The sequence below is a fragment of the Dendrobates tinctorius genome, unplaced genomic scaffold (genome assembly GCF_039654945.1).
Source record: "Dendrobates tinctorius isolate UK_male_01 unplaced genomic scaffold, ASM3965494v1 ptg000019l, whole genome shotgun sequence".
Lineage (NCBI taxonomy): Eukaryota > Metazoa > Chordata > Amphibia > Anura > Dendrobatidae > Dendrobates > Dendrobates tinctorius.
In genome coordinates this window covers 2,755,236-2,768,585 of record NW_027361687.1, presented here as the reverse complement: position 1 = coordinate 2,768,585, position 13,350 = coordinate 2,755,236, and positions in this window count along the sequence as shown.

Here is a 13,350-nt window from a genome sequence, read left to right as displayed (position 1 = left end):
CGGTACCGGGCCGGTGTCAGGGGGATGATGTGTCACAGCAGCGGTGACCCGGTCCGTGGCCCTGGGCCCCAATATCAATGACGGTGGTGTTTGTTGTAATATAAAGTTCGTGATGCCACCCATGGTGTTTGGCAAGTGAGGTGTTAGCCAACGCTGCGTGCAGATCCTCTGGGGCTGATGGTGTGTCGCAGCTTAGATGGTGTAGCTCCCCACAGGTGAAGCTGTAACCCCAGGGCAGTGTATAAGTGATGGGCACAGGGATGTAGCAGTGCCGACAGGTTAGGAAGCAGACACAACACAGCGGGGTGCAGGTTCGGTACCTTTACTTGGTAACTGCAGTCCAGGGTCCTGATTACAGATGGTGTTGGAGCAGGCTAGCCTGGAAGCAGCTCAGGGATTCTCTCTCAGATGGGCTGTGCAGTCTCCCTAATAGCGCTGTGTGTGTGAAGCACTCCAGTCCTTAGTTACTCTGAAGTTCCTCCTGTCAAATGTTCCTAGACTTCCACTTGAACGGCAGACAGCTGTAGCCTCTCTCTCTGGGACTCCTCTCACTCTCCGAATCCCCGGCTCTCTATCCGTTTTGCTGTTGTGCCTCAAGTCTTCTAGGGAAGCAGGGCATCTACAGCCTCCTACTCCTCGGGTATCTGTGGCAGGGCCGTTAGTACCCGCACCACCGTGGAGACCCGACTCCAGTTCTGTGCACTCTCAAGCTGAGGGAGCTTGCCTGCTGCAGCTCAACCTCCAGCTTCGCATTCCCCATCTGCACACTTAACCCTCCGCAGACTAACTGACCCTTCTTCCTCCTGGCCCTCAGGGATCACTGCTCCCCTCAATCCTGGGTCAGAGCTCCCCCTGTTCGTCAGGAGGGGAACTGTGTTGTATGCATAGGTTGACTGTGAGAGAGTCCCATCATTGCCTCCAAGCCTGGCATTACCCTCCCCTGGAGGAAGGCAAAGCCAGTGTGGCGACCCTACTCCTTGGGGCGCCACATTCCCCCTAGTGAAAGTCAGCACTCCTGGGCTGAACAAAAGAAAACATGAAAAACAACATATAAACATTTGAACAACAATATTTGTACAAGATCTGAAAAAGGAAAAATGTACAAAAATCAAGTGTTTCCAAAAATGGTCCTATGATGGTAAGTTCAGCATCAATGTCCATGGTCCATTCCTGGGCAAATGGTAAATTATTTATAAATAAAGTTTTTGACCACACACAAGTCCTGTGGTTCAGTGTCCATAAAAATCAAAGGGAACTCTTACAGGTTACCTGTAGGCACAAAAGCTTGAAAACAGTTACATATTTACATTTCAACAGTTTCATCATTCACATTTACTTTAGATGCGGAACCTAACTGGTAGTACACCCTGTGTGGTACGAGTGGATCTACGTAACACTGGTGCTGTAGTGTGTGAGGTACTGGGTACACTACTAGGGATTCTACATGGCACAGGGATATGTGTTTGTCTAGTGACTCTTGGACTCCCCAGGGGTACAACAGGTTCACCACCGGCAGGGCGAGGGTTCTCTGGCTCCACTGCTGGTGCGGCTTCTGCTACCTGATTCTCCTGATCTTCTCGAGTCACGTCCTCCTGTGCTTCCACTTGAGGGAATAACAACACTGGTACCACTACTGCATCATTAATTCAAGTCCAATTCGCAGGGAACTCCCCAAGCACTGTGCTGACCTTCTCTTCCGCCTCTATCGGTTGGAGGTTATCGGATTCTTCTTTTCTCTCTTTTATCTGGTCAGGGTACAACTTCGAATGGTCCCTGGATACCGCTGTTGAGGTCTCTCCTCCATCTTTACTAACTAGGCATACTTTAGCATTATCAAAGTTTGAGGGCAGAATGGTGTAAGGCTCCTCTTCCCATTGATCATCCAGCTAATGCAGTCTTCTTTTTCTCTTGAGAACTTGTTCTCCCGGCGAAAAAGGAACAGCAGGTGCATTTTGGTTATAAAGTCTCTCCTGCTTCTGCCTTGCCTGGGCCAGACTCTTCTCCACACACTCCTGTACCCTTCTGTACTGCTGCTGCCTCTCCTTGTCCCAGTCAGCATCTGGTGACGTTACTTCAGGCGTCAGGACTCCCATGTCCAAGTCAATAGGCAGCTTACCCGGCCTTGCTCTCATCAGGTACGCTGGAGTACAGTTGGTAGAGTTCACTGGGATATGGTTGCAGAGGTCCACCAGATCGGGCAACTTTTCTGGCCACAGATTTCTCTCCTCCAAGGGCAATGTCTTCAGTAAATCAATCACTACCTGGTTCATCTTCTCGCACATGCCGTTGGTCTGTGGGTGATAAGGTGTTGTCCGGATCTTCTTACAACCATACAAGTTGCAGAACTCATGGAACACTTCTGCCTCGAAAGCTGGACCTTGATCGGTGAGTACTCTTTCAGGATACCCATGTGGCCTACAGAAGTGCTGTTGGAAGGTTCTGGCTGCTGTCCTGGCAGTGAGATCTTTGACGGGTACAACTACCAGGAATCTTGAGTAGTGATCCACAATGGTGAGAGCATAGCTGTAGCCCGACCGACTTGGAACCAGCTTCACATGGTCCAGGGCTACCAACTCGAGGGGCTGTTTGGTGATGATTGGTTGCAAGGGAGCTCTCTGGCTGTCTCGATCCTTTCTGCGCAGGTTACATCGTCCACACTCCCGGCACCACCTCTCAATGGCTTTCCTCATATCAGCCCAGTAGAACCTCTCTCGGAGCAATGCTTCCAACTTCTTCCATCCGAAGTGTCCAGCTCCTTGCTGGTATGCTTCCAGGACCATTGATGCCTCTCTCTTCGGGACTATTACCTGCCAGACCAGCTCATGTGTGCGGGCATTGATACTCCTCCGACACAGCTTCCCTTCGTAGATAAACAGCCGGCCTCTCTCCTTCCACAGCTGCTGGGTTTCTTCAGGAGCATCCGACTCCGGACGTGAGTCAGCTCGTATCAAACAGCTCTTTCACCAGGCGGACTGCTGGGTCACTATCTTGCGTTTCTGCCCAGTCATGATGGGGTAAAGGATTCAGGGTGACCTCCTTCAAGCCAGACCATCTGTCTCTCACTCCTTGAGCACGTTGGGCAGCCAGTGGCCTGTGGAAGGGAGGCAGTTCGATCTCCTCCAGAGCCTCAGGGTCTTCTCCTGCATCTGGTAGGTTCGGCATCCTGGGCAGCGCATCAGCATTGGCATTCTTGTGCCCCGCTTGGTACTGGATAGTGAACTCGTAATTGGACAGCCGAGTCATCCATCGCTGCTCCAGGGCACCTAGCTTTGCAGTATCCAAGTGGGTCAACGGATTGTTATCCGTGAAGATTGTAAACTTGGCAGAGGCTAGGTAGTGCTTGAATCTTTCGGTGACAGCCCAGACTATAGCAAGGAACTCCAACTTGAAAGAACTGTAGCTATCAGGGTTCCTTTCTTTGGGACGCAACTTCCTGCTGTCGTAGGAGAGCACTCTTTCTCTTCCATTCTGTACCTGAGACAGTACCGCTCCTAGTCCCACATTGCTAGCATCGGTGTACAGCACAAAGGGTTTCTCAAAGTCTGGGTAGGCCAACACTTTGTCACCGGTGAGAGCCATATTCATTGGGGTGAAGGACCTCTCTAACTCTTCAGTCCATTCAACGCTGGAATTCTTCTGCTTATTCTTCTTGGACTACCCCACCAAAAGGTTTTGCATAGGGGTAGCTATTTCAGTAAAGCCCTTGATGAATCTTCGGTAGTAGCCTACCAGTCCAAGGAATTGGTGTACCTCATGGAGGTTGCTGGGCTTCGGCCAGTCCCAGATGACTGTGATCTTGTCCGGATCTGGTGCCACACCTTCTGCACTGACCACATGACCGAGGTATTGTACCTTGGGCTTCAGGAGGTGGCATTTGGAGGGCTTCACCTTCAAGCCAAAACTGGACAAAGCTTCAAACACTTCAGCCAAGTGTTCCAGATGCTCTTCATAGGTTTTGGAGAACACGATGACATCATCCAGGTACAGCAGGACCGTTTCAAAGTTCATATGTCCCAGGCAGCACTCCATCAGCCGTTGAAATGTCCCTGGAGCAGTGCAGACCCCGAATGGCATGTAATTGAACTCACAGAGACCCATTGGAGTGGTAAATGCGGTTTTCTCTTTATCTGCCTCTGCCACGGGAACCTGCCAATACCCACTGGTGAGATCCAAGGTGGAAAAGTAGTTAGCAGTTTTAAGTGCAGCTAATGACTCTTCAATTCTAGGCAATGGGTAGGCATCTTTATGTGTGATACTGTTAATTTTCCTGTAATCAACACACATTCTCATAGTACCATCCTTTTTCTTTACAAACACTATTGGAGCTGCCCATGGGCTACAACTATCCCTAATGACCCCAGCTTCCTTCATCTCTTTCAACATTCTCTTAGCACATTGGTACTGTGTTGGAGGTATAGGTTTGTACCTCTCTTTTATGGGTGGATGGTCTCCGGTGGGGATATGATGTTGCACCCTTTTGCCTGCCCAAAATCTAGTGGGTGTTTGCTGAATACCCGCTCATACTCTTGTGTCACTCTGTAAACTCCATTTCTCTGGTATGAAGGTGTAGAGTCAGTTCCCACCTGCAGTTGCTGGCACCACTCCTCTGGCTGTTTCACAGAACCACTGTCTTCCACCTGATCAGATGAGACCAAAGGCTCTGCAGCCTGCAAAGAGTTGTTGTTAACGGTGAGCAGCTTAGCAACTGTGGCGTACCGAGGTATTGTGGCTTCTTCCCCGCAATTCAGAAGACATACAGGTACTCTCCCTTTTTTGACATCAACCACCCCTCTAGCTGTCAGGACAGTGGGCCTTCTTTCGGAGTATACGGGTTCTACCAGTGCCTGGTAATCTCTCCCTCTAAGACCTATGGCTGCCCGACACCATACCAACATTTCACATCTGGGGGGTATTGCAATGGGGAAGGCATCACTCACTCTGACGCTGCCAATCTCGCCACCAGCGAGTTCCACTTGTTGCCTTTGCGTCAGGGCTCGGATCTCTTTCTGCAGGACTCTTTGTTCTCCGGAACCAGCAGTTTCAGCCACCTGTTTCAACAAGACAATAACCTCGGACAGACAGTTTTCAATTACATTGGTACCAAGAGTCATCATAGGGTTAAATTCACGTCTATCCATATCAACAATTATCAGACCTTGAGACTTTAATTCCACCCTCCCCACTTTGACAGTAATCTCCTTACATCCAATCTGCGGTAAGGTCTGACCATTACTAGCAACTACTGTCAGTTCATCAGTGGGACCACGGGTGAGTTCAGAATCAGCCCAATACCTCTTGTAAAGAGTATAGGGCATGGTGGTCACCTGGGAGCCAGTGTCCAGCAAGCGTTCATGGGGATACCATCAATCACCACAGGAAGGATTGGTCTCCCTCCCACATACTTGGCTCTCCAGTTCCTTGGGCCTGGGGATCCTACTCCTGGGGGTTGGCCCTCTGCCTCAGGAGTTGCTCGTTTAAAGGACAGTACCTGGCAAGATGACCTGCCTTGTGACAGTGACGACAGATGGGACGTCCGTCCTGGTCATAGCGATCGTTGGTCCTTCCTTGAAGTGGTGGGGCTTTCCTTCTCTGGAGCTACGGGACATCCTCTGGACTGGAAGCAAGCTGGATCTTGTCTTTGGAGGACATCTGTAGGGACTGCACGGTTTTAGTGAGTGCAGCCATTCCTTTGGTCAACTCCTGTACCTGTAGACGCAGCTCCTCAGTGGGGTCCTTGTCCAAAGTCTGTGCATCAGCCTCCACAGGGATGGAAGGAAAAAAAGTCGCTTCCTGATGATAGGTGATCGCCGGGCGTCTAGGGGGTGCTGGACGGCTGTCAGTGGATTCCTGCAGTACCCGGATAGCCCTGTCCTTGAATTCAGCAAAGTCCAGATCAGGGTTTTGCAGGGTTATTATACGCAACTGTCCTCGGTGGGTACTGGACAGGAGTCCTTCAATGAACTGCTCCTTCAACAGTTTATCTTCTTCCTTTATGCTGTCGGGATCCACTTGTTTAACTGCTCGCAGCGCCTCCTGCAGGTTGAGAGCTTAGTCCCTGATACTGTCCTGTGCCCTCTGCTTGCAGCCAAAGAACCTCATATTGATCTCTGCAGTAGTGCGAGTGTCAAAAGTGCTCTTCAGCTTCGCCAGGACCTTTGCAACAGTCTCTTTATCCGTGTCCTACCAGGCTTTCACTTCTCTCAGCGCTGCACCCGTGAGCTGTCCAATCAGGATATTTACTTTCTGGCTTTCAGACGGGGGTAAACTTTAAACAAGCTGCACAGTCTTTCTTTAAACTCATTCAGGGTATGTGATTCACCCGAGTACTGCGGTAGCCAGGCCGCTCCCGGTATGTAGGGCATGGATAGCGGCATTATGGGGACCTCTGCGGCAGGCGCTCCTCCTTGCGGTGCTGCGGGATTGGCGGCAGCATCCACCGCTGCGTTGCCACTCGGCGCGGACATTCTCTCTCCCCCCTAGTTAACGTTAGCCAGGGCCGGGGGTTGCGGGAGCTCACCGGCGGCCGCTTCGCAGGCCCGACGCTCCAGGCTGTAGGCCTCAGCTCCTCCTCCTCTCGCGCGCTCTTCCCGCGCGGCATTTCACTGTTTCGCGCTCTGTGGCAGGCGCCGCCCACGAAGGCCCGCCTCTTTCTACCCACGTGCGCCAAGCAGCGCGGCAATGGCGGCAACTGGCGCCAAATCTCACACAGTTCACAATCACAGTCTATGGCACACAGGACCCAGGGATACCGGGCTCTGTAATCCTGTTCGTGACGCCAAAATTGGGTCGCCCTCGCTTCACCCAGGGCTGTGGGGTACTCGGTACCGGGCCGGTGTCAGGGGGATGATGTGTCACAGCAGCGGTGACCCGGTCCGTGGCCCTGGGCCCCAATATCAATGACGGTGGTGTTTGTTGTAATATAAAGTTTGTGATGCCACCCATGGTGTTTGGCAAGTGAGGTGTTAGCCAACGCTGCGTGCAGATCCTCTGGGGCTGATGGTGTGTCGCAGCTTAAGATGGTGTAGCTCCCCACAGGTGAAGCTGTAACCCCAGGGCAGTGTATAAGTGATGGGCACAGGGATGTAGCAGTGCTGACAGGTTAGGAAGCAGACACAACACAGTGGGGTGCAGGTTTGGTACCTTTACTTGGTAAGTGCAGTCCAGGGTCCTGATCACAGATGGTGTTGGAGCAGGCTAGCCTGGAAGCAACTCAGGGATTCTCTCTCTCAGATGGGCTGTGCAGTCTCCCTAATAGCGCTGTGTGTGTGAAGCACTCCAGTCCTTAGTTACTCTGAAGTTCCTCCTGTCAAATGTTCCTAGACTTCCACTTGCACGGCAGACAGCTGTAGCCTCTCTCTCTGGGACTCCTCTCACTCTCCGAATCCCTGGCTCTCTATCCGTTTTGCTGTTGTGCCTCAAGTCTTCTAGGGGAGCAGGGCATCTACAGCCTCCTACTCCTTGGGTATCTGTGGCAGGGCCGTTAGTACCCGTACCACCGTGGAGACCCGACTCCAGTTCTGCGCGCTTTCAAGCTGAGGGAGCTTGCCTGCTGCAGCTCAGCCTCCAGCTTCGCATTCCCCGTCTGCACACTTAACCCTCTGCAGACTAACTGACCCTTCTTCCTTCTGGCCCTCAGGGATCACTCCTCCCCTCAATCCTGGGTCAGAGCTCCCCCTGCTGGTCAGGAGGGGAACTGTGTTGTATGCATAGATTGACTGTGAGAGAGTCCCATCATTGCCTCCAAGCCTGGCATTACCCTCCCCTGGAGGAAGGCAAAGCCAGTGTGGCGACCGTACTCCTGGGGGCGCCACATTATTGTTTATGCTAATTGGTTTTACCTGCAACGTAATGTTTGGCATAGGCCTTTTTTTTGTCTATGGGTGCTGATATAAGCTGATTATAGAGGACTAGATGGAGGCCCGATGCGATAGGGCACAGTGCACTGCACACGGGATTTCCGTTACAAACAGAGAGATATACTCACCTTCCGATGGCCCACGATCTCCTCTCCATGCTCCCGGCATCTTCCAGTCCCAGTAATGCTTAGCGCGAAGGACCGGAGATGATGTAATACAGTCATATGTTAAAGTTTGGGCACCCCTATTAATGTTAACCTTTTTTCTTTATAACAATTTTGGTTTTTGCAACAGCTATTTCAGCTTCATATATCTAATAACTGATGGACTCAGTTATATTTCTGGATTCAAATGAGGTTTATTGTACTAACAGAAAATGTGCAATCTGCATTTTAACAAAATTTGACCGGTGCAAAAGTATGGGCACCCTTATCATTTTCTTGATTTGAACACTCCTAAATACTTTTTACTGACTTCCTGAAGCACTAAATTGGTTTTGTAACCTCATTGAGCTTTGAACTTCATAGCCAGGTGTATCAAATCATGAGAAAAGGTATTTAAGGTGGCCACTTGCAAGTAGCTCTCCTATTTGATTCTCCTATGAAGAGTGGCATCATGGGCTCCTCAAAACAACTCTCAAATGATCTGAAAACAAAGATTATTCAACATAGCATACAAGGATAATCGCAAATTACTTAAATTACAGAGAAAGGCGATCAGACAAATCCAAGGAGACTAATTATATATGAAACATATAAACAAATCTTTATTGTATTAAAAACAGGAAAATGGGACAGGGAGGTGAAGTCAGAAAATTGACCATGGCAGCACGCAGGCGACCAAGTGGGGCATGCAAAGGCCATTGCCGAAACGTGCGTTGGGGGGGTTGCATTGGTGTGGACCACCTTATACTATCCAAACAGGTAATGAGATTTTTTACTTAACATCCTGTCACAATGCTTACAATGCTTATATCTGTATGTATATCCTGTTTGGCCATATAATTGCTCTATTTAGTAATCGGTACATTATGTGTTTTTTTTGTAACTATGACATCCTAGCTACTGTTTTGGTACCTGTATTTCCTTTTGGTCTCTGCACCTTTTGCATGCCCCACTTGGTCGCCTGCGTGCTGCCATGGTCAATTTTCTGACTTCACCTCCCTGTCCCATTTTCCTGTTTTTAATACAATAAAGATTTGTTTATATGTTTCATATATAATTAGTCTCCTTGGATTTGTTTGATCGCCTTTCTTTCTCTGTAATTTAAGTAATTTGCGATTATCCTTGTATACATGTGTATCCTAGATTTAATCCTGATATATGATTCCTTTGTTGTTGAAGGAGTATTATATCTTACTGATGGGATTCTTTTCCTTACTATGCTTATGTTTTAACATATGACTGTAGCTCCAAAAAGTTTGTGATACTATCACTTTTACATCTTTGGTCACATCCTTTTTTGTCTTTTTGAAAAAAAACACGTAAATGTCACTCTCGCGAGAGCGCGTCGTCATCAGCGGTCTTTCGCGCAAAGCATTACTGGGACCAGAAGATGCCAGGCGCGTGGTGAGAGGAGGGAAAGAGTCCAGGGGCCGTCGGAAGGTGAGTCTCCTCTCCTCCGGACCCTGGGTACCATCTGCACATTGAGCGCTGCGCCGTTCATCTCCCGGTGCATCGCCGCTGACCTCTCGACGGTAACGGTGGCGTGCGTCGTTCGAATGCTGCGCCAATTCGCGGCCGGACTGTGTCTGCAACTGATTGGTCATGGCCGGCCGGGCGCGACCATTCAGCGACGCGGGATTTCCATTACAGACAGACAGACAGAATTAGACGATTATATAGTAGATAAAACCAGCACTCTATTTTTGTCTGTTATGCTAATGAGGTATTGGAATGTGATACATAATTAAGGAGTATAAAAACCAGCATTTTATTTAGCCTGTTATGCTAAGGAGGTATTTCAATGTGATATATGACCTCATACCCTAAAAAACAGGTTAATTCTGACTCTTTATGCTAATTAGGTGCTACAATGATTCTTTGTTACCTATGGCATAAGATTGCTTGGTGCAGATGTGTGTAGCACTATTTTGTTATCTTTTTGCCCCTTTTGGGGTTTGATTTATTGGGTGATTTTTATGAAAATTTGCAATAAGATTTTTTAAATTAAATATTACAAGTTATATTTTATCTTCAATGTGCTGATACTATTTGACTACTACTAGTAAGAATAGATTGTATGTCTTTGGTAAGTCCACTGATGATTGATTACACATGTTGGCAGTTGATGACAATGAAAAATTCCAGTTGTGAGTTCTATATAATTACCCAGTCACTGCAAATTAAACATTTCTGAAGAAGTGCAAAAACTCCAGAGATTTCACCTTTTCCTTTCACAAAGTCATTTCTGCCAGAAAAAAAAGGGTCCCAGATTAATTGTGATGTCAAGGTTCTACTTCAAGCTGTGAAAATAAAGTATTAACCTCTGATCTTCAACAAAAGCTCTGAAAACTCAGATGTGCATGAAATTGAGTCATTAACTCTGTGATTGATGCTGGGGCTCCTCTTCATACGAACCACGACTGCCTGGACTGGACTAGGTCCAGCAAGGGGTTAAGGGTTCTTTTTTCCTTACCTGACATGTAGCTAGCCCCAGAGACCTGTAATTAACACTTTAGTCATACTGTGTATCATATGTGCATAAATACCCAAAGGATACCATTTCTGCACTCTCTAAATGTCAATTGTCAGCTGTATCTTATTATCACGCAGAAAGTAAACTTTTCTATCCTAACCTCTAGAACAAACAAATCTGGAGAAGAAATCCTAAGAAATTACCCTTCAGATCCACCCAATTTGCAGACTTTACAAGTGGCCAAATTACTAGCACGAGACCCAGGATCACACTAGGCTTAGGCAAGGAACACACTGCATGCCTCCTGCTTTAGTGGCTTCTGTATAATGCCTCTGTCTAAATCCCGTTTTCAGAGCCCCTGATAGAGCCTTCATTACAACGAGAGCAACAAAGTTCAAATGGACTACGATAGTTCTCCTTTGGCCAGGATCACACATGCGAGAAACACGGCCGAGTCTCACATGCTAATAGCTGGCACTCAGGAGCGGAGCATGCAGATGCATGTATTGCTATGTGGCTGCAAGCTCCGATCCGAGTGCCGGCAGCAGTGAGACTCGGCCATGTTTTTCGCATGTGTGATCCCAGCCTTTATGGTCTTTCTGGTGGCATTCATCTTATAAAAGGGGCTGCGGTGTAATGATCACTGTGTCCGCTAGGGGGCGCTGTGTGGGTGTCCCAGGACGGATGGTTAGCCATATCCAGAGTGGTAACAGGAGCAGGGTCCTAAATGACCTTTATGTATCCCAAGGTGGGTGGCCTTGGGATGAAGGCTTGATTATGTGCTGATCAGCAGAGCTGATCTTTTGTTCCAATGTGTTAGGAAGAAGCCTTCAGGTGATTGATGAGACGGGTGGGATCAATCACCTACAAACCCACCGAGGGGTGGGTGTCTAAAGTGCCATAGTAAAGTATGTGTATGAGTGGTTGAAGGACCTGTGATGAGGTCATAGCCATGTGATCCAGTGGGCGTGGCTGCAGACCATATAAGGTGGCCAGGGTAGGTCACATGAGTGAATGCTTGGACCCGGTTGGTCCGTATGGAAGGTGTCGTGCAGGAAGATGTGTCTGTCTTCCTGAGTGCACGTGGAGACGTGGGTCTGATAGTTCCCTGGAGGGAATGAACGTCTGCACTGAGAAGCAGATATGAGAAGGTAACCCGAACAAGGGTTGTAACTGTGAGGCTAGAGAGCCTGTGTGCTGGTGGGTCGTGCTCCCAGGGCTGTGGGGTACTCGGTACCGGGCCGGTGTCAGCGGGATGTGTCACAGCAGAGGTGACCCGGTCCGTGGCCCTGGGCACCCAATGTAAAAAGGGGGAGATTGGAAATGATGGAATGTAGTTAATGGAATAGTTTGTGACGCCACCTGTGGTGTTCAGCAAGTGAGATGTTAGGCCGACGCTGCATGCAGATCCTCTGGGGCTGGTGGTGTGTTGCAGCGAAGATGGTGTAGCTCCGCACAGGTGGAGCTGTAGCCCCAGGGCAGTGTAGATGTAGGGGGAGAGGAGAGGCACAAGCGGTGTAGAAGCTGGTAACCAGATGTAGCGGTGCTGGGTGCATTGGCGCAAGAATGAATGATGGACACCAGGGCTTGTAGTTCCAAAGCTTTACTCACAGTCTGGAGTACACACAGGTGCCTGCCTCCGTGCTGTGTCCTCCGGGTCAGGGACTCAATCAACCTCCAGGCCAGATGGAATGCTCCCTTCCAACACTCCGCAAACATGATCCCTTCTGAACGTCTCCTCTTATAGCACCTTTAAGTGTGAAGTACTCCCAGTACTGAGTTACACTGGAGTGCCTCCTGACAGATGTTCCCAAGAACTCTACTTGAACGGCAGACAGCTGTGACCTGCTTCGGGGACTCCTTACTCCTGAGTCCCAGCTCACTATTAATGTTGCTGTTGTGTCCCCAAGTCTTAGATGGGAGTAGTGCATTTACAGCCCACTACTCCACCGGTGTCTGCTGTAGAACCATTAGTGTCCATACAACCTCGGGGACCGGGCTCCAGCCTTGCGCTTAGAACTTCTAGGCAGGGTTCTCCCTCTAACCCACATCCTCTGTTCCCTTGTACTCCTACATTCCGTACTAGTCTTTCCGTCTTATGGAACATCAGGTTTCGGTTCAATGTCTTTCTCCTTCTTTCCATTCCCGTACCAGCAGACCCAGGTCACTGAGGTCTGCTGCTGCACCTCCTTCCTCCATCCCTCTTCCAGGGATCTTCCCTCCTCAATCTTCTCCGAGTGACTCTCTGACTGACTAACCTTGAACTCCCCAAATTCTAAACCTTCCCACTCTTTTATGTATTCTAACTCCACCCACCTCCCAGCACATCTCGTGTTCCAAGCAAGGAGCCACCAAAGGTGCTCTGCTACACTCCAAGCAGGGAGCCGCAATGTGGCTTTGCTGAAGTACTCTGTTGTGTGGGATGCAGGTGTTGGAGCGTGGTCAGGAGCCTCCAACTTACCTGGATGGTGGGGCACCACACCTCAGGAGGAGGTGCAGTACCTCTGTGGCGACTGAGCCTCAGGGGCACCACATACCCCCCGTTAAACACAGCACGTCCGCGGGCTGCAAGGCAAACAAAGTTGACAATACAGGAACACACAAAATTTTGTAATGCTGAATAAACATGTCTGATACTAAACTTCCCAATGTGGGAGGCACGGTTTCTTGAACGTTGCAAACAGTTTTAACTAGCTATCTAAATTCAAAATTATGCTACCTAAGTTAAAGTGCTATGGAAGCAAATCAATATCAATTCACATTTTCTAGCAACACTTCTCTGTTCTGTTACTTTACACATTCTCTTACTTCCTTTTATGACAACCGCTGGTGTCTGGTTCATCGCCTGTAACTTCAA